Consider the following 8,271-nt stretch of genomic DNA (forward strand, 5'->3'; position numbering starts at 1 on the left):
CTTCTTCTTCTTCTTCTCCCTTCCTCTTTTCCCTGCCCCCTCTTTTCCTCTTCTCCTTGCCCCCCCTTCCCGTGCCCTCCCGACTTTCCCTGCCGGGCTCCCCCCCGCCCTCGCTCCGCCTCGGCAGCTCTGCCCGTATTGTATGTTCCGATGGCGATGGCGGCGGCTGCTGCTGAGGGGGGCGGCAGGGGCTTCCTCCCGCTCCGCACATACCGCCTCTAGGAGGAGTCACTGCAGCCCGGGCCCGCAACAACCCCCCTCTCTCGGCTGCCGCCCTCCTTGCCCGGGCCCCAGGGCTGCGGCGGGGGCAGGAACCCCCTCCCCGCCCAGCGGGGAAAGGCTCCCCTTGGCCCCGCTCCCAGGGGGGGCTTGTGGCGGTCGGCAGCATAAAGGCGGAAAGCTTTCCCATCCTTTCCCAGGGTGGGGGGGGAGTTTGGGGACGGGAGAGGTTTCAAGGCAATCCCCGCGCTTGGGTGAAAGCTGGTGGGTCGCCTGGTTTTTTTTGTTACAGGGAGCCTCCCGCCCCCTCTGTCCCTTCGGCAAGGTGACCCGGGCGCCTCGCCGCGGTGCCTCCAGCCCAAATATTCCAGCATCCATCCCCACGCCGGCTGGGAACGGCCGCAACAAAGAGTGCCGGCGGCTCTTTGTGTCGCTCGGCGCTCCGGGCGCTCGTCCACGGGGGATGCAAACTTCACTTCCTCCCCTCCGAACGAGAGCTCAGGGCTCTGCTTTTCTTCCCCGCAGTCGCACAGGATTCAAGAGCTCGAACTCCGAGAGATGCAATAAGCGATTGTGTTACGAGTCTCTGGCAGCGCCAAATCCGCGAGCACGGGATGGTGCAGACAGGAGAGTGCACCTCTGACAACTCAGGTACATTGTTACACGAAACTGGCTTTATATCATCATTCCTGTGCGAATACTTGGCGTCGTTGCACCGATTTCACAATAAAGACATTTGAGGGCTACTATAATGCGCTAGGAGATAGATAGGTTATTGACCCAGACCGCTTCAACCCGCGGTGTTACTTCAGGAGGGTGTCTGGGAACAACGGAGTGATAAAGAGTCATCCATGCTTTCAGCTTTCCCTTTGTTGTTCTAAAAAAAAAAAATCATAGAGATTCGCTGGGGTTTGGTTTTTGGCTCTGCCAGAGTAAACAATTTTGTGTCTGTATAGAATGGGATTGAGTGGGGAAAAGAAGCAATGGAATATTCCCCCATTTTAAAATAATGGTGGATCGCACCATCTCCTGAAGAAAAAGGGCATGAGTTGAGGACCTGTGTTTTCCTGGGCTGCTCTGTGACCTTGGGTAAGGCATTTCACTACACAACAGCTGTATTTTGACTGTCATTAAAATGGAAATAAAAACATCTTGTCTCTTTTTAAGCGATGAGTAAGAGCTTTAACACATTTCTGTGGATTTAATGCTTTGGAGTCAGTCTGTTCTCTTCCCCGCTTCTTTTTGAAAACAAGGTCAAGGTGCTTTGAAATCATAACAGAAAAACCTCACATGTGCGAGTCGCTTTTATTTTACAGGTAATGGAAGGTCTTACCTGGATCTTCCCTGATGAGGCTTGGAATTTAGCAAAGGAAAAAGATACCTGTAGACTTGTCAGTGGGTACTGAACCGTATTGGGAGGGTAGGAGGAATCTGAAGAAGATTTTCAAGCACTAAGCATAAAAATAAATGGCAACATAAAACCCGTGTGAAGAAGGAAGAAAAGCGTTTATGTTTGTTATATTTCCAGATACAGATATTTGCATCCAATAACCCTCACAGTCGTGCTCATGGTACGTGGCTTTGTAATCAAAAATAATTTGGGATGAGGCAAAGTAAGCACCTCAAGTTTCTGAAAACATTCCCAGTTTAACATCACACATAGTTGCTGTGTGATAAGAACACGAATGTGTGGGAGGCCTTTCTAGGGGGGGAAAAAAAAAAAAAAGTCTTTATGTGAGGCAAACTTTCAACATTAGGACAACTCACTCTGTTTACAGCAACTTTCTTCTGTTTATAAACAACATTCCCCATAAGGAAACGGGAATGCAGGAGAAGTGTGAGAGAGGATATAGAAGATTTTCACAATATATAACACTCCTTATCTTTAAGCCAGACATAGATGTCTGCAGTTGTAGACCAGTTTTCCTACGGCTGTGATTTTTAATAGTCCCATAAACTCAATTTCCCCTCCTTATTTCTCCATGGTGGATACAGCCTACCCTTAACTTAAATATTAGCAGGATTATAGAGATGGGGTTTGTTGCTTGAAGTGTTTCTGGACTATTCTGAGTTGCTTTGTGACACCGGAATAAAGAATTTTTTTAGTAGAGCAGATCAGACCAAGGCAGCATTTGGAAAGAGTTACCCCACTTTTTGGAACCAGCAGCTAAAAGACCCTATTTCTCGGTCACAGCAGCTGTGTGTTGTGGCCACTTAGCCCTGGTTGTTCAGGGAAGAGCTGCTACCAACCAACACCCTGCGAGGGAAAAACGCGCAGCGCCGGCTCGGAGAGCTTTCCCCGCTCAGCAGGAGCGGGGCCTGCCCTCACCGGGTTGCGCCAAGACCATCTGCCGGCTGCCTTCCGAGCGCAAATACAATCTGTTACTTTGTCAAAATAAACAACAGATCTATCGGAGGAGCGTTTTATCGGCTGCTGGCTGCCCGGCTCCCCGGCTATGGGGAAGAAAACCGGCCTGTTTGCGGTGCTCTCATCTTTGGGCCAGAAGCCGCTACATCTCAAACGCTGCAGTGAGTGTTTCATAGCTCCGGCACCCGGAGCTACAGCTTCGCTCTCTCGCTCGGGCTGGCAGGTGGCCAGGGTCGCCCTGGCAGGGCAGGAACGCCGAGTGCTCCAAAAGCTCTGTTTCACAGGAGTACAGAATCCAGGAATCTGATCAACCGGTGTAAGCGCTGCCCTGCCATCGGGATAACCAGATACAGCCCAAGCTGATGTGTGGCAGCAGAGCACAGATGTAATAACAGAGTTCTGCAAATACTCTGCGCTTCTGTAAGGACTTCTTTGAGCCCTTTTTAACCCTTCCTCCCCCCTCCATACTGCTCGTGGGGTTGTTATGCTGCTAGGTCGGGATCAATGAGCTACAGGGAGCCAGGAAAAAAGCTAAATCCCAACTTTCTGGAGAACTCTCTAATTTTAAGTAGTGTTTTTTAAACTAGGCCATCCCAGGTACTTCGGAATTTAACATTTTTGTGTGTGTCAGATTGTGACACGTGGTGTTTGCAGCAGCCTCACTAGCTGCAGTCACAGATTAGCTAAAATGTGTAAGCAATGAGAGAGGTCTTCCCTGCCCAAACACCAACTGACTCTAAAGGTTTAATGCTGGTTATTAGCTTAAAAAAAAAAATCAAAAATGTGTTTTCATCCCTGTTATTTAAAAGCAGGGTTTGATCCTTGTTACTTATCCTTAAATGCAGCAATCATTGTCTTAACCATGTAAGTAAAAATATTAATTGAATACAAATACCTGGGTCATGTTTGATTTAAAACAAGACAATTTACTTCATTAACTACTTTTTCCTGCCAACTGCAGAGCCCTTAGGGGGAAAAAAAAATATCTCAACTGTGACATATAAATAAATGAAAATGCCTTGAAACAAGCCTACCCTTGGGTCTGAGGCAGCACACAGCAAACCCTCAGGACGTTTATTTATTGCACCAGTGCAAGATTTCACTACTCTCCCAGGGTACAGCAGTAACATCCAGGAGCCATCATTTTTATAAGGCAAGAGTGACCTTGAAGCCTTCAGGAATGATAAAAGCCATAAGTTTCAAATGCATCCTCTATTCCAAGCTGGAGCATCGGAACACATCTGCTTTCCTAAATAACTCGATGCATCGGTCACTGCTAAACACCCAGATCCTTGAGGGCTTTGCCCGACGATCCAAGGCTCACCGGTTGACATTTCCCACCGAGTTCCGTAGTTCCCGGGCCTGATGGCAAACAGCAGATGGCGTGGTTGCCTCAGGATACGAGCCCAAAACCCACCCTCCCATATGGTGTTCACCTGTACAGGGAATTCACCTGTACGTGGATTCACGGGTCATGACCTGCACGCGGTGCCACTGACAAAAGACAGAAACTAGGTGTAGGTAAACAGGGATTTTTATAAAAGGGAGAAGGAGGTACGTACATCACAGGTAACAAATGCAGACTGTACTGGAATATGTATGTATGTATTTAATTTATAAATTAAAACAGAAACCTCACTAAAACATTGACACAAAGGAGTAAAGCTTCAACACGGGCACGGGGAATTCATCGGACTCCTCTTGGAAAGCAACGGGATGACACTCCAAATATTATGTCAGGTCTACCATTGCAACAACTACCCAGCCAGAGACATTTTTCCGTTGCCTCCTGCCTGTTTTTTAGCCCTCCTTTGATTTTCCAAAAGTCCCTTCCCCAAAATAAAACTTGCTCCTGCAATCTTTGCTCTCCTGACGTAGTGACTAGGCTGAGGTATTTAAAATAGCAATATAGAGAGCTTTGTGGAGCAGTTTTTATCACAGTCTAAACCAGCACCTCTGAACAACACCAGCACTAGTTTCTTTATCTGATAAATCACACTGCTGAGGAGTGATTCAGGCAGTCCTGTAAGTGTACCCCTGGTTTCCAGGCCAGGTGTGGTTTCACTGAAATCACTGCATTAATTAACGGACACAGGAAAAGGTGAATGGAGGCCCAGCATTTGTTCTGACAAAAAAAATTCCTAAGCTATTTTTCACTCATACGGACGGAAATGGTTTACCTGAATCCCTTCCCTCACGTTGAGTGCTTAGTCCTTTAGTGTCTTTTTAATATTCTATCACACCGAGAAAAGATTTGCTTAAAAACTTAATAGTGGAAAAAATACTTCTTAACAACCCCGAAATAATTACAGTATTTCAATTCTGTTATGATCAATAACTCCTTATGGCACAGCTATTTCTGTTTTTCTAAGATGTTGCTAGAAGTGGACAATATGGAATTCAGTATGGAAACCAAAACAAACAAATGTTGTCATGTTAACAAGGAAAAAGTGAAAGAAGAAAATCAAATGCTCATTTTGGCCAGAGAAGCTCCTGCTGAGGTTGAAAAGTTTGTGGGAAAGAATAGCCCTTTTTTTCTCTTCATTCTAGCAATTGCTTAGTGCAGAACTTTCTGGGAGGCCAAAAAAAATTCCAAATAGCTAAGCTATGTCAAAAGGAGTTGAAAAGATGTCTTAGGAACAGCACAATGACAGCAAAAATTACCGGTAACACAAAGTATACACAGCACACACATCAATGAATGCCAGGTAACATCGGATATTCAATACACAGGCTGAAAAGTTCAATGTAAAAACAAACAAATAAACAAAAAAAAAAAGTGTAAAAAGCGTATTCAGATTTAAACATCCTAATTAATCAGTGTTTGTAAGACAAACACGGAAACAATGCCCTGTTAAGGTCTACTCATAACTCATCACTTTACTACAGCTATAATAAATATTCTACAGTCTATGGCACCAAAGGGAAAGGGAAAAAATAAAATAAAAAAAAAGTAAAATCTCTGTTGTAAAATTCAAGGAAACCAGATATGTAACAACATAAAGTTGCTTCAGAAATCATTCTCCTGCAGGGATTAGGTCAATTTGGTGTCCAGTTGATGTACAGATGAGAAACAGGAGCAGTGCCAGTGACACAAGCATTCCAGGGGGAGTCAGGGAGGGGTTTTCTATTGCTCTGAGGACTCTTGAATGCCAAGGGGCGGGGGATCAACTTGACTTCTTGGTAGGAGCAAACTGCCCTGGCTGGGGGACGCTCCCACGAGCATCAGGAGCAAAACCTCCACACGAGGCACCCACTGGCCTGGAACTCGGGCACTGCCGGCGGGAGAGCCCCTGATATCTGCAGGCCATCCTGCAGGGATGAAACTGCTCGGTCTGTGGCACTGCTGGTGGGGTGCAACATTAGGGTAAGAGCAAATCTTTGCAGGAGAGCAAAAGGGAAGATTTACTGAAGCAACATTTTGAAACAGGAAATGTGAGGTGGGGGGGGAAAAAACCAATGGAATTATCACAAAATGGAATTTCACGCTCCCAGCAAACCCCCACCAGAGACAACAGACCGACAAACGCTGTACAGTGGAAAGCAAGAGCGTAAGTTGCACTCCACAGGCTCCACAACCAGTCCTCTCATACCTGCCACTAGTGTCTAACCTACCGAACAGCAGTTCAACAAACTCACATTCTGCAGGAAAACCAAAAGCTTAGCAGGTTTTTCTTGAAAAAAAAAAAAAAAAGAAAAAAAAAATCTGCAACATTCAGACTCATTCTGAGTCTGTCCGAAAAAAGAACAAACAAGATCATAAGAAAGCTACAAAGCTACACTGGTTTTCGCATTTTAAACAGTAGAAGCTTTACAGTCAACTCAAAAAAGTATCAACAAACATCTACAATCTTAATTCATGTTTTGCCATGATGTTCTCATCAGATCAAAACGTTTAACAAAGCAGGCCTACATGGAGGGAGGAAGGATGGTAGGAGGGATTGATAATGAAAGTGAGGGGAAAATGACCAAAATGTGACCAACAGAGATTTTCTGAAAATGAAAGGGGGGAAAAAAAACCCCTACTTTGTCCAGGGCAGAGACATCTGGAAGCAATAGGGACAAAAAAAAGGGAAGGGGGGGGGGGGAAAAACACCAAAAAAAAAAAAAAGTAAAAAAAGGGGACACCCCCGTCCAGCAAAGCATTTGCAGACAGGCTCAGCATGAAGCAACAGCCTAAAGCTAAGCTTGAGCCTGAGAGTATTCCTGGATTCCGAGGAGGGCAAGGAATAGCAAGAGGCAGCAATACTTTAGCAGGTACCCTCCAAGAGCTTGCCATCTTCAAATAAACATGACTTTTTAATTTCACAGAGCCTTCTAGCCTGGCTGTAGAATGCAGCTGAGGGGGACACAGCGGCTCTTGCCAGACCAGCTGCTTCCCGACAGACCCCCTGAGGTGGGAAGGGACCATTTCCAGTCGGCTGATCCCTCACATAGCCCTTTTCTTCTTTGCAAATGTAAATGGAGAGTGTGGAGAGAGATGTTTTGTCTGGGAGAGGCCACTGGTACCTGGTCCCTCGGTGTGGCCTGTGGGGATATGTTTATCCCCACTGAAAACTGGTTTGCCTGTGGAAAGCACCATTTGACTACTGAACTTAGGGAGGGGAAAAAAAAAAAAAAAAAAAGACAATAGAAATGTCCTTAGGACATTTTCAGGGAGGAACTTTTACACACTTATTCTAAAAGCCCATTAAAAATATACCGAGAAGGAAACATAGGAAAACAGAACAGAGCACACAGGTTGCCCCCAAAAATCATTAATAAAAAGAAAAGTAAAAGCAACATCATCAAACTGTATATACCATTGTTTTCAATTAAAAAAAAAATAAGGAAAAATGCACACCTACCGCCTGCAGTTCTGGTCAGGTTCTCCCTCCAACCCCCTCCCCCCCCAAAAAAAAACCCCTAAAAATAAAAAAAAATACAAATAAAATAAATTAACCTTTCCACCAGTCTCGTTCCCAACTGAAACAATTTCTTCCCCTGTTACTCTATGCACTGAATTTATGTTAGAAACCTTAAGGAAAAAAAAAATCCTACAATTCTTTAGATTAAACCGAAAGTAGGACTTTTCCCCCAATCTTTGTAAACCTGGAATTATTTTAACAGTAGACTCTCTGTGCGTTGGCAGAAGGAGATGGGTGTCAGGTACAGGTGTCCTTATCAGAAGGCCAGGATGAGTCCAGCGCTGACAGAGGGCGTTTGAATCTGGGATGGCTCTGCTTGAAATACATTCCTTTGAGATCGAAATCAGCTCTTCCTCTCTGAACTGCGACATGAATTGCTTATCGTTTAATTCTGCCTAATGACTCAGATAACATCATTCATTAGCTCTAACGACAGTGGCCCTGCCTCACCAGAGTACTTCAGTATGCAAATGGCATCATTTAGGCCAGCAGCAATCACAGGCTCAAAGTTAAAATGTGTTGTTTTAGTGCTTGGGCAAAAGGGATTCCCAATGCACTCAGGGAAGTAGAAATGTTATGAGTCACGTTCATAGGATACATACTTAATTATTTATTTTAGGTTTGGGTTTGTTTTTTTTTTTAAATAAATTGCAAGAGCTGTGGTGGCAAGACACTAAATAGAGCTTACATGTGAGCAGGATTTAACCTTCAGCAGCAGGGGCTGAGGAAGGGATGCCAGGTTTGCAGCTGGTAGGAGGTATCCAGGATTGTATATTC

General features: G+C 45.1%; 1 long non-coding RNA gene across 1 annotated transcript; it reads left to right on the forward strand.

The window, feature by feature from the left end:
• The first annotated feature begins 681 nt into the window (after positions 1–681).
• On the forward strand, positions 682–1,922 carry LOC114068533. The gene is made up of 2 exons (XR_003573613.1): positions 682–870; positions 1,536–1,922. It is a non-coding gene; the product is annotated as an uncharacterized LOC114068533 (long non-coding RNA).
• Positions 1,923–8,271: the final 6,349 nt, after the last annotated feature.

This window comes from Empidonax traillii, unplaced genomic scaffold (assembly GCF_003031625.1).
Source record: "Empidonax traillii isolate 1590-97213 ecotype Southwest subspecies unplaced genomic scaffold, ASM303162v1 scaffold1080:size189641, whole genome shotgun sequence".
Classification (NCBI taxonomy): Eukaryota; Metazoa; Chordata; class Aves; order Passeriformes; family Tyrannidae; genus Empidonax; species Empidonax traillii.